Genomic DNA, 12,183 nt, shown 5'->3' on the forward strand with positions numbered 1-12,183 from the left:
GAGTGTGTTGTTAGGAGCCTGGTAAGAGGTGGGTCACTGAGGGCATGACTGGAAAGGGTATATCTTCCTCCTAGGCTCCTCCCTTATCTCTTTGCTTTCTGGTCATCATAATGTGAGCAGATCTCTTCCATGGCAAGCACTTCCATTGTGCCATTCCTACCTTGGAACCAGATGACCATGGACTACCTCCATGAACCAAAATAAACCTCTCCTCATTTAAAAATTATGGGCAATGACTACTGTACTGGGGCAACAGAAAAATGACTAAGACAAGTTTTGGTACCAGGAATGGGATTGTTGTTTCTGTGATAGTACCATACCTGAAACATGGTTTAGAAGCCTTTGGAATTGGCTTGTGGGAGGATTTGGAAATGTTTGGAGATAGCAGCTTGAGAAGCCCTAAAATGGTATAAGCCGAGCTTGATAGGAAATTCTGGTCAAAGCTCCGAAGTCCAGAAAGCTGATAGAAATACAGACGGTAAAGAACAGGCTCAAGAAATGTCAGTTGAGAAAATGTCTCCATTGGCAGTTGGATTCAAGGCAATAAAGGTTTCACTCTGGCAGGAAATTTGTTGAGATTTTACATATGTCCTGAAACTTTATGGGAGTCTGAGATTAAATGTGGTGGACTAATTAATCTGGTAGAGGAAATTTCAAGTCAGTCCAAAGTTCAGGCTGTAGCAAGGGTATTGAATGCTGCTTTTAGTCATGTCTACCATGAGATCAGGATCAAATAGCTGAGTTGAATACTTTGAAAACTTTTGCTGGTGGCCAGAAGGAAGTGCCTGTAAAGATGAGGCTTGTGAAGTTGAGGCAAAAGAAAGCATGGCTTCTAAAAAGATTAGCATTAAAAAGAAGTCAAGTAAGAACTTCGTATCAGGACAATATGAAAATGGCCTGATGGATTCTCAAAATTCAGCAAGACCTCACCCTTTGCAGGCTGAAAGGTACAAAAATAAAAGACTTTGCTTTGAGAAAAGACCTTCAGGGACCCCAGCTCATTCAGAGCCAACTGGCACTTTCTTAGAGTTCAGCCATTCAGGCACTCAGAGATCTCTGTAGACATGATGCAAGGGGGCCTGGCAGCAGGCAAGTTTGCAGCAGACGATGACATCATCTGTGCAGTACAGTGTTATGGATAGTAAGAATGCAAGAGTTGTGGGGTTAGGGAGCCTTCCATTCAGATTTCAGAGGAAGGTGTGGGAAGCCAGGAAGTGTGCTCAAGAGAGCAGTGTGTGGAGCCCTGAAAGTACAGTAGAGACCCCAGGAAATTCAAAATGCTAGAAATGTGGAATGTCTGCTCAGAAAAGCCACAGGCAGTGAGTGAAGCCAGTCCAGGAGAGAGGCCAACTAGCCATCCTGTAGAGGCAGGGGGACTCTAGGCATTTGGAACTCACATCTTGCCAGAACTTACCCACAAATGCTGGTCATGGAGCTTCAGGACTGAATGTTTGCTCTGCTGATTTCAGTGTTTGGTCCTAATCCTTTCTATTTCCCTCATTCTCCTTTTTGGAATAGGAATGTTTATCTTATGCCATTGTATGTCAGTTGATATTTGTTTATTTATTTATTTGGTTTTGGCTTTTTGAAATAAGGTCTTGCTATATAGTTCAGGCTGGACTTAAATTCACTAGATAACCTCAAACTCACAGCTATCTTCCTGCCTCAGCCTCCCAAGTACTGGGATTATAGGCATGCACTACCATGCTTGGCTTATTTTTTATTTTTACAGGGGCTCATAGCTAAGAGTTTGCCTTGAGTCTCAGAGGGGATTTTGGCATTGGACTTCTCAGCAATGCTAGGACTGTTAAAATCTGGGTGACTCTTAGAGATAGACTAAATTCATTTTACGTAAAGAAATGCCCATGAATCTTTTTGGGGCCAGGGGCAGAATGTTATGGCTTAGATTCAGAACATCTCCCCAGATTTTCATGATCTATGAGGTCAGGCTTTGGGAAAGTAATTGGATCATAGGGGCTTTATACTTGCCAGTAGATTTATCCACTAATGAGTTCAAAAGCATTGTGTGTTTTAAGGAGGTGGGACTTGTTAGAGGTGGGACACTAGGAGTATGACCTGGAGAGATATATCTCCCTTGCCTCTCCTCCCTTCTCACTCTGCTCTCTGGCCTCCATGATATGAACAGCTTTCCTCTGAGCCAGACCCTTCCACCATGCCATTTTTTCCTTAGAGCGAGTCAATCATGAATTATAACTGTGAGCCGAATAAACCTCTCCTCCTTTAAGAGTTATAGGTGTAGGGTATTGTGTCTCAGCAACAGGAAAGTGACTAAGACACTTGGTGAGTTCCATGTGGCAGACACCAAATTCATCAGATGGAGCTCAAAAATGTCAAAGAAATACTTGTTGGTGTCATAAGAAATTGCTATTGCTTTTTGGCCCTTAATGGGATGAGGAATATTGTTGTTGGATATAGGAAAGAGTCTAATAACAGGTTCATGTTTGCATTGTAGGAGATGACGTTGGCCCAGAAAGAAGACATTCCTTGATATTACAAAGCCACACACTTACAGACCAATTTAATTTAGCAAAAATAATATCCAGAAAATAGAAAAAATTTACATAAAACAATGACATTTACTCTGACTGGTTTATTAAAGTTATCATGATTTATAGTCCAAAAGGTGATAGGAAAAGGCCTGCTGTAATACTATAGAACTGTAACCTTTCCTGAAATGTGATTTAATTTTTATTAAAATATAATTCTTTCTTTCCTTCTGTCCATTGAAGATACTCACCTGCATTACCCCAGGGAGTGTCTGAGATCAGAGATTTCTATTATGAAAATCCTCTTTTATTGAACATCTACTGTGTGTCAGGTACTGTGTTGAGCTCTTTGCAAACCCAATCACACATGAGTTGGCACTGTTGTAAGAAATTTTGCTTTAGAAATATTAAATAGAAAAGAGAGACTTGCATCTTCTTGATTCCAAATCTGTTATTGATATCTACTACTTGAGAAGAACTGGAAGAAGAAAAGAAAAAAGCCTAAGGTGGGTGGATGATTGCCTGAGTTAGGGCTCAGTGAAGTTTCCTGAAAAGAGAAGAAATGCTGTTAGTGGTGAGATTATTTGAGGTTGCAGTAGATCTTAAGCTTTGCTTTCTGATGAGACAGTAAGTGACAAAAGTGATTAGAGAGGGCTACTTACCGAGGGTAGCTCCTGTGGCATTCTGCCCATGAACTTGAAAGATGTGTTTTCTGAAAGACTTTCATACCCAGAAGCTGGTCAAGGAGTCTTCCCAGGAGAACAAAGAGGAGGACATTTTAGAGTATAAATTTCTAAGAGGTATTCCTTTTCAGTAGAAGGAATAGAAATTAGAATCTTAGTGTAGAAGTTAGAGTCTTAGGCATGCAATGCCAATTCTCCCAGGGTTGTAACTCTGAGAAGGAAGGAACTAAGAAAAAGAGGAGGGTAAAAGAATCTTGCAAACTCACTAAGAGTTATTACACCATTCAAATCACTAGTAAGAAGTATATCTCAAAAGAAAGGTATAGTTCTCTTGCTTATTGAAACATTGGAACATAGTTGACACGGTACTTTTTTATGTCAGAGGAAGCAAGTTTCTATTCATTTCTAAAGTGTAAAGTACACAGGATTCATTTCTATTTTTGCACTTTCATGTTGCAAGTACACAGAGTCACCTTTATGTTTGAATTTTCACATGTAATATAGACCCTAATTTTAAAAAATAAATGAACAGAAAAGTAACATGTTTTCAGTCCATTGTGTCTATTGAAATTATGTTAGATGTTGTTTGGCATTTGGAAAATGGGTAATGTCCCTTTTGAGATCCAGAGGAAAGAGCTTTATTGGTAGTTGTCTTGGTCCCATTTGCTCAGAGTATCCCATGTGCTACCTATATCTGTGCTGTGCTGGATATAAGAGAGAAGCTCAGAGACACTGTGACCATGCATTGGTACAGTCCTTCTAGGAGAGCATTTGTTAATGTCACTGAGTCCACAGCTCCAAACTGATTTTTGTTAGATTCTTTACCTATTCTTTCCTCAGGTGTTTTTCTCATGGACATTGTTACAAAAAATTGCAAGGATAGGGCTGGGGATTTAGCTCAGTGGTGTCACACCTGCCTCACAAGCCCGAGGTCCTGAGTTCAATCCCAGGTACCAGAAAAAAAAAATTTGCAAGGATATACTGTTAATAGTGGTTTGCAGGCCATGGAATGAGGACATGTTACATTGACATATGACCATGCATATGCCATCCAAGTGTTTTCTACACATATTTACTATAGTTTTTTTTAAAAGTTGAAGTAACTTTGAAACTGAAATTTCAAGATTTGTTTGAATTTTGACTCAGTAGTGTTGTTGTAAGGAATAAAAGTGCCTTATAAAATATGGGGAAAATATTTAAAACCGTAAAAAAAGGAGATATTCTGGAAAGCTAAGAGCATCTTTTCCTACCAGTCTTTCTTCAATGAACCAAATAACTGCTTAGAGGAAGCTGGCTGTGAGGAAGACTTGGATTCTGTAGAATTTATAAAGGGTGAAAGGAATGTTGAGTTTTGTTTGTCTTTATCCTTATAGGTAGATAAGAACCTAAAGATTAAAATCAGAGAGAACTGCAAAGAAGATCAGAAATTTAATATATCGGGAAGATCAAGGCCCTCAATTGTTTATGGAGCCTGATAGAAGGTGAGCATTGGCCGTCGTTACTTGGCTGGTCTCAGTGGTGCTCAGAGGCCAAGAAGGAGCTAACGGGGATGGAACTCACCCTTCCACAGAGATTGAAAAGGTGAAATCAGGCCAGGGATCAAGCAAATGAGTGTTTGTGGTGTCTTGGCAGAGTGTAGAGAACACCGAACTTTCCATTGTATACAGAGGTTTGAGTTTATCAGCAATCAAACCTTAGATCTTAGATTCCATGGAAAAATACAATTAAATATGAGCATAGGTTAGAGCTTTGCAAGTCGGTCTGAAAAAAGGAATAGTAACAACTTGAAACATAATGAGCATTGAAGGGAATGTAAGAGTGTATTTTCTGGAGTTAAAAAGAATTTTTGTGCTAGTCTTTTTGGAAAATATAACAGTACAGAAGAGATTCTTAATGAACAAATGAAGGAGATAGGAGAAATAAGGCTAGGGAAATGTGAGATGAATGGAAATTGTGAGCAGTGAATCTTGGAATAAATGAATGCTTATTTATGTGTTTGCTCAGACATAAATGGGTCATGATATAGAGTGAGAATGTGTGATATAAATGCTAAGTAAATATATTAAATATGATAAAAATGCTAATTAAAAAGAAAGGATACACTGCAATATAAATCCAATGAATAATTTAGAACTAAAATTACTAAAATATCTTAGTATATCATAAGATTAGAGGTTAGGAGGGGTAACACTGAAAGGTGGTTTATGAAAGACATGTACTAGCTGGGAATTAGAAAGCAGTGAACAGCCCAATAGCTTTCAGTAGAGATAAAGCAGAACTGTTAACTATGTGAGAATAACTTGATAAGAATACAAATAAAGTAGCTTCCTTCAACATGCTTCATTTTGAATTTTGCATATCTTGCCCATAACAATAAGCAATAGCACAAAAAAACCTAATGCAATTATCAAGGGAGATTTTTGACACCTTTCAAAAGAATATACTTTCCTCTATATATTCATAAAATATTTACAAAAATTGCAAAGGTACTTGAACACAATGAAATTTTGCATATAAAAAAGAACAGATTTTACAGGCTACCCTTTCTGATCATATTGCAACAAACACTTGAAACTTAATGAAGGAATTATTAAACATTAGGAATAAATGGTATGAAGGTAACCCCCAAACATTAAATATGTAACACCGAATGCATTTTTAGGTAACTGTTGAAGGAAAGTTGAAATTAAAAAAGAATGATAGATATAGAAACTGTATAGAGAGCAATGCAAATTAGAGTCACATGGCACTGTCAAAGCTGTACTCAGAGTGAATAAATGCTTTTAGCATTAAGGAGAAAGATGAAGTTTAGCTTACTACCAATTTTTAAAAAGTAGAAAGAATTCACAAAGAAAGAACAGAGAATTAAAGAAAGTAAAATGAAAAGTCAGGGAAAACAAAATATGAAAAAGGGTAAATAAAATTTCTCACTTTCAAAAATAAAATCCACTTAGGAACCTATGGAACAAGAGAGAAATCAAAATTACAAAAATTTGGAGTGGAAGAGAACAAGCTGCATAGTACAACTGGAAAAACCTTTAGAACTGACCTCTAGAAAGTTTGTAGTAACAGTTTTGGAAACTAGGACTAGTGAAAAATGATACTTTGGGAATTATAAATTAGTTCAAATTATGCTAATGGTTTCACTGTCTTTTTATGGGAAAAAGAAAAGATGATTTCTCTTTTCTGGTTCAGGATCCATTCTGAAATATTTTGCATTTGGTTGTCATCATCAATCTCCTTTAATTGAAGATAATTCCTCTGTCTTTCTTTTACTTTAATTACTGGATGTTTTTAAGGAGAAAACAGTAGTTATATTTGTAGACTGTGCCTCAGTTTATTTTGTTTGATAGAAGATATTCTTAACCATGCTTTTGGTGTTTCTATTATTTCCTGTATTTAATTATTATCTTTACAGAGTGGCCTACGCTATTGATTTTGGGTTGCTTACTGCCTAAAATGGGCTGGGCCTCTGATTCAAGGATTTTCCTTTTAAGGCCCCTCCTGGTAATAATTGGTGATACCAGCCATAGCCAAGAGAAGAAATCTATCATTATTCTATTACTTTGATTTCTTTCCCCACTCTGTTCTTAGACCCACATGACTTATAAATGACTAGAAAAACTTTGCCCTATGTGTTGACAATAAAGGTAACTATACTAGAGGTAATATGCTTGTGAAAACCTTAGTCAGCTATGTAATCCAATTTCACACCCAGCTAAATCAGGCCCTAATGACAAATTCACTTAGAGAGGGAAAGTGGTTTGCTTTGTAATTCTGCTTAATTCTGCTGGCTTTTCTTAAATTGGCAGGTATTAGCTATCTTGGTTGTGAATACTAATGTCTGTTGGCCAGCTAGCAACAGTTTTTTATTGTGTTAATTCTTTGGTCTTCTGTCCCTCTTCCAACACCCAAGACACACTGAGCCAGATTTTTAACTGGTCTAAACCAGGCTTTACTTTAATAGGTGTAATTTAATCTCCTGCCCATTTCTCTGTACAAATGGCAGTACTGTCACATTTATCAAAAGGCTTGTAAACTGGTTGCATGGTTGCTGTGGAATTGCTGAAGGAAATAAGCAGTGCCCTAAACACCAGACCCCTTGGATTTTCCTAGCTCTGAATCAGTGTGGTTAAGAAATTAGGGCTTGGTGTGATAATTCTGAGGTTAGCTTTTAGTTTTACTATTCTACCAACTCTCTGACTTTGGATAATTTAATAAATATCTCTTTAAACATTTCCACCTGTTCAACAGCAGAAATAAGTTACATATTTTCAGTACTTTTTAATGTAAGAAAGACATTAAATAATGATAGAGGTTGCTCAACATCCATATAATAAAATGTAAGTGCTGTCCTTTTTTTTTTTTGGTACTGGGGATCAAACTTGGGTCCTTGTGGTTTGAGGCAGGCTCTGGAACCACTGAACTAAATCCCCAGCCCCAGTGCTGTCCGTTTTTATACTGAGTTGTGTCACTTTAGTGTATTGTAAATGAGATGGGATCAAAATAATGATGAATTTTAAAATTTTAATAATTTATTGCAGCAAAAGACACATTGCCATTAACCCCCCCCACACACACCCCTGCTTTGAACACACTTATCCCATAATTCTTGTCAATTTCTGAAGCAGTTCTGAAAGATCTTTTCCATCATTCTTGTCAATTTCTGAAGCAGTTCTGAAAGATCTTTTCCATGACTGCCTTTATTTGTGCTCTCATGACTATCTCAATGTCCTGAATCAATTAAAAACGTTTGCTTTTCAAGATCCTTTTCACTTTGGGGAACAGCCACAAGCTGCATGGTGCCAGACCTAATGAACAAGGTGGATAAGGCCATACTGTAATGTTTTTATTTGATAGAAATTGCTGTAAATGTTTTTAATCAATTCAGGACATCAAAGTAGCCGTGGAAAGACACCTATGAAAGAGAACTTCCAGAACTGCTTCAGAAAGTGTCAAGAACAATGGGATAAGTGTGTTTGAGCATGTGGGAGTAAAATGAATGTTCTGAGTATTTATCACTGAATAAAAAATTACATCAGATTTAGTTGCTTAAAAGGAAAGCATTTTGCTATGCTCCTGATCAATAAATTAAGACTTTTGGCAGGGCTTGGGTAAGTGTGGCATCACTGGTATCCTTCTGTCATTGATAGCTGCTCTTTAGGCTGGCCCTGGACAGTCTAAGAAGTTTTACTTGTCTGAGTTCTCACTTCTGTGGTCTCATTTGGGAGGAACAGCTGGAAGACTATCTCTCCCCTTGTCCATGCAATTTCAGGCCACCTCTGTATGATTTCACAAGTAGGCTAGTCAAAATACTTAGATACCAATTCAGAATTCCAAGGGACTAGAATAGATCCCCAAGCCACCTTGTAAGCATTTCAGAAAGTCCGTGTCATAAGTGCTACATTTTTTTGTTATTGTTATTTTATATGACTATCTCACATTTGATATGTGTAAGTCCAAAGCTCATAGAACTGAGAAATTTATTCTACCCAGAGGGAAGCCAAAGGGGAATAATACTTGTGAACATTTAATCTCATGGAAAGTCTGGGTATGGTGGAATAAGAAGTCAGTTTTCCTGGGCATTCATGTCATGCAAAGAGAATCCCCAAATTTCTATTTGTAAAGTTCTGTCTCCCACATATTAGAAGAGAATGGGGGGCCGGGGATTTAGCTCAGTGGTTCTGCCGCCTGCCTTGCAAGCGCAAGGACCCGAGTTCGATCCCTGGTACCCCCCCCAAAAAAGAAGAGAATGCTCACTTTTTGATAATTTTTTAGAGAATATCCAGAGTTCAGCCAAAGCATCAAATTTTAATTGTACAATATGCAGGAATTACTACAACCTTGCTTTTAGTGTGTTATTTATATTCATCCTATGTTTATGAAGCACTGACACTATATTTAGCTATTGACAATGCGTGAGAAACTGGTCTCTGCCCTGAGGAATTTATTTCAGAGTAATTCAACCTGGTGAAATCAGTGTCAGGCTTTCAACTTTGAACAGACAGCTGTGGAGAGGAGATAAGCTTTTGAAGATGTAGCAGAAATAGTGTTTATAGAGAGTGAAAGTGGGAAAGATGATAGGTAACCAAGAAAGAGACAGCTTATACAAACTTGCAAAGTGAATGGTAGGGGAGAAAAAAGCACACAGTTCAGGTTGGAGCAGACAGAGGTGAAGCTCCAGCTCAACGTTATCCTTTGCATTTTCAGAAGTCCTGAGGAATTTAGACATCAACTGGATTTATTATTTGACAGACATCCCTCTTGAAGTTTTGACTTCATGTTTATTAAGCTTTCCATCATATATTTGTTTTGTGCTGATAACACTGAGTGGTTCTTCTTGAGCGCAGTGCGTTTCTCTCAGTCCCTGTGGGCATGTGAGTAGAAAGATTGATATACCTTAGTGATTCTCCAACTTAAAGTCACGCTTGACCTTAGGCTGAAATAATAACTTCTAATGTGTTGTAATTTGAGGGTTCCTACATGCATCCCATGCCTTAAGATAATTTTCACATTTAAAGTCATACTGTATTTGATAATTATACATTTCTTACTACATGAACGTTCTCTGCATTGTAGGAATTAAAGATGACAAGGAAGACTGTGGTGCTCTTTGGGTGGAACAATTAAAGTTCAGGCTGGTGGAAAACCCTCTTGCCACTTTAAGCTGTTCACTTAATTCCACAGGAGCCACTCCCTCTGCCATCTGCTCTCCAGCTTCCCTAGTGGGCATTTGCTCCAGCTTCCCAAAATCTATTGCCTCTTTCCAACATTCTCCTGTCATCTCTTTTTGGTGATTTATTTCTGTTCTTCAGATCACACAATGTCTATTGATCTATCTTCAAATTTGCTAATTCTTTCTTTTGCCAAATCATATGTTCTAGTGATTTTTATTTTTGTTTTGTATTTTCTAATCTTTTTGTATTTTTCTACTTTCCAATCTTTTAAAATAATTTTAAACTTTTTATTGACCTTTATTTGATGAAACATTGTCATGATACCTTTATTTACTTCTTCATATACTGATTGGTTATTTATAAATCTTTATAATAGCTTTTAAAAATTCTACTACCTGGACCTCTTCAACTACAGTTTCCTCTGCCTGCTTTTTCCCCACTCTGGGTATCCAGTGGTGGTGAACCTATGGCACACATGCTGTTTTTCTTTTATGATAAAAATGCTAATGTATGAATTATTTTTTCTAACCTAAAACAGTATCCAGATTTAATTGCAGTGTTCGCACTTTGCAATAAATAAATGTAGATTGGGCACTTGTTTCTAAAACGTTCACCACTGCATTCGACTTTTTTGTTTCTTTGTAGGTCTCATATTTTTTGGTTGAAAACTAGACATTTAGATCAATAAATATTGAAGCAACTCTGGATACTGATCCCCTGACTTGTGTGCCTTGTCATTTATTTTTATTTTCATGACTTGGCTGAACTAATTCAACCTTCTTGGTTGGTCCTAGAAAGCCTGAGGGAAACATCCTGTACCTAAACTGGGAGTGGAAGAGATGTAAGGATTGTGCCATGTCTGAAATGCCACCAACCCTTAGCAGTTCTTACCATGATTTAGCAGATGTTCACAAATGATTGTTTCTTCATTTGATTTTATAAGATAATTTCCTAAGAGTCCAAAAGAATTGTTAAAAAATATGGATCACCAGTTAAATCATTGTTTTGCTAGAGTCTTTATTGAGTTCTTGATTCTATCATTCTGGAAGTCCTAATTTTCTTCAATATTATTTTTATTCTACAGTTAATTTGAAGATATCTTATTGGCCTTTAATAATTGGGTGAAAATTATTTCTTTGATTTCATGTCAGGATTAACTTTAATAACAGAGAATTTCTGAAAGGTGCCCAGCTTGGGGATAGGAATCATTTACACCAACTTAATTTGTCTTCAACAAGAATCTATAGTCTGTGAGAAGCAGTTTGAAAGTTGAATTTATATCAGAAGCACGGATTTCAGGACAGTGATTGACTGTGACATCCATTTAGATGTCTTTGGAAAAGTCTCACTGCAGAACTGGAGATACTCACAGTTGAGCCTCCCAGAGGTATCTGTGGGCACTTAGTAGAATTGCTTTTCATCTAGTAAGAAAAAAAGATGATAAATGAGCTAACAAATGGAACCTTCAGGTTTAAAGTAAAAGGCTTAAATGTCAACAACTAGAAAGCACAGCATAGGTAAAGATGAGAGTACAATCATGATAATAGTATATGTTAGTCAGTGTCCTAAAAAACCAAATAGAATTTTGAGACTGTTTTTAAGGAAAGGACAAAGTAAAGGAAGTGATATAAAAGAATATGTTTGGTCTTTTATCTTTGTCATTGCATAGGAGAAAGCAGCAGCGACACTTTACTAAGACTTTCAGTAGGCTGTCAGGAGACTACCTGGTTCGTGCACTGTTGTTTTTATCCATATATATATAGTGACTATTCTCTTGTAGACACACAGAAGGCCTCATTTCATGTTTCCTCAACAAATGATGAACTGTTAATTGCTGGTCCAGTCAGTATTTAGTCATGGAGACAGAGAATACATCAATTATCTTAACAAAAATATTTAATAGAATTTGTTAGACATTTGGAAAACTTAAAGAACAAAGAGGGGACCCTGAGGTAAGCTAGATACAGGAGGTTCAGGCAGATGGTGTTATCATTTGAGCCTAGAACTGATCAGGGACTTAGATGTGTGAGGAAGAAATACAGTGTAGCTGGTCCAAGATCCTCAAAGGAAGCATGGTGCATAGGCTCTGAAATGCCAGGATGGAAGGACTGAAGTCTAGAACCAAGCATCCTTTGGAGCCAACAACCCTTGCAGAGTAAAGGGCTTTCATAGAAGTAATATGTACAGAAACAAAAAGCAAATAGGTAGAAGCATGGTCCAGCTATTTAGTCTCTTCCTGATGGCAGACCCTAAAAACAAAAACAAAAACAAAAACAAAAACAAAAACTAGACAAAGAATTGTACTGTGAAAATCTC

General features: G+C 37.2%; 1 long non-coding RNA gene across 2 annotated transcripts in view; it reads left to right on the forward strand.

Annotated features, from left to right (window-relative positions):
* Positions 1-12,183, forward strand: part of LOC110344509 (uncharacterized) — a 59,803-nt gene that overhangs the window by 26,361 nt on the left and 21,259 nt on the right. For both annotated transcript variants that reach the window (XR_002387109.2, XR_002387108.2), the window contains exon 2: positions 4,564-4,671. This is a non-coding gene — a long non-coding RNA (uncharacterized LOC110344509). The remainder of the gene's footprint in view (positions 1-4,563; positions 4,672-12,183) is intronic.

The sequence above is a fragment of the Heterocephalus glaber genome, unplaced genomic scaffold (genome assembly GCF_053883595.1).
Source record: "Heterocephalus glaber isolate CG9 unplaced genomic scaffold, H.glaber_assembly_v1.0 deba00001472, whole genome shotgun sequence".
NCBI classification, from domain to species: domain Eukaryota; kingdom Metazoa; phylum Chordata; class Mammalia; order Rodentia; family Bathyergidae; genus Heterocephalus; species Heterocephalus glaber.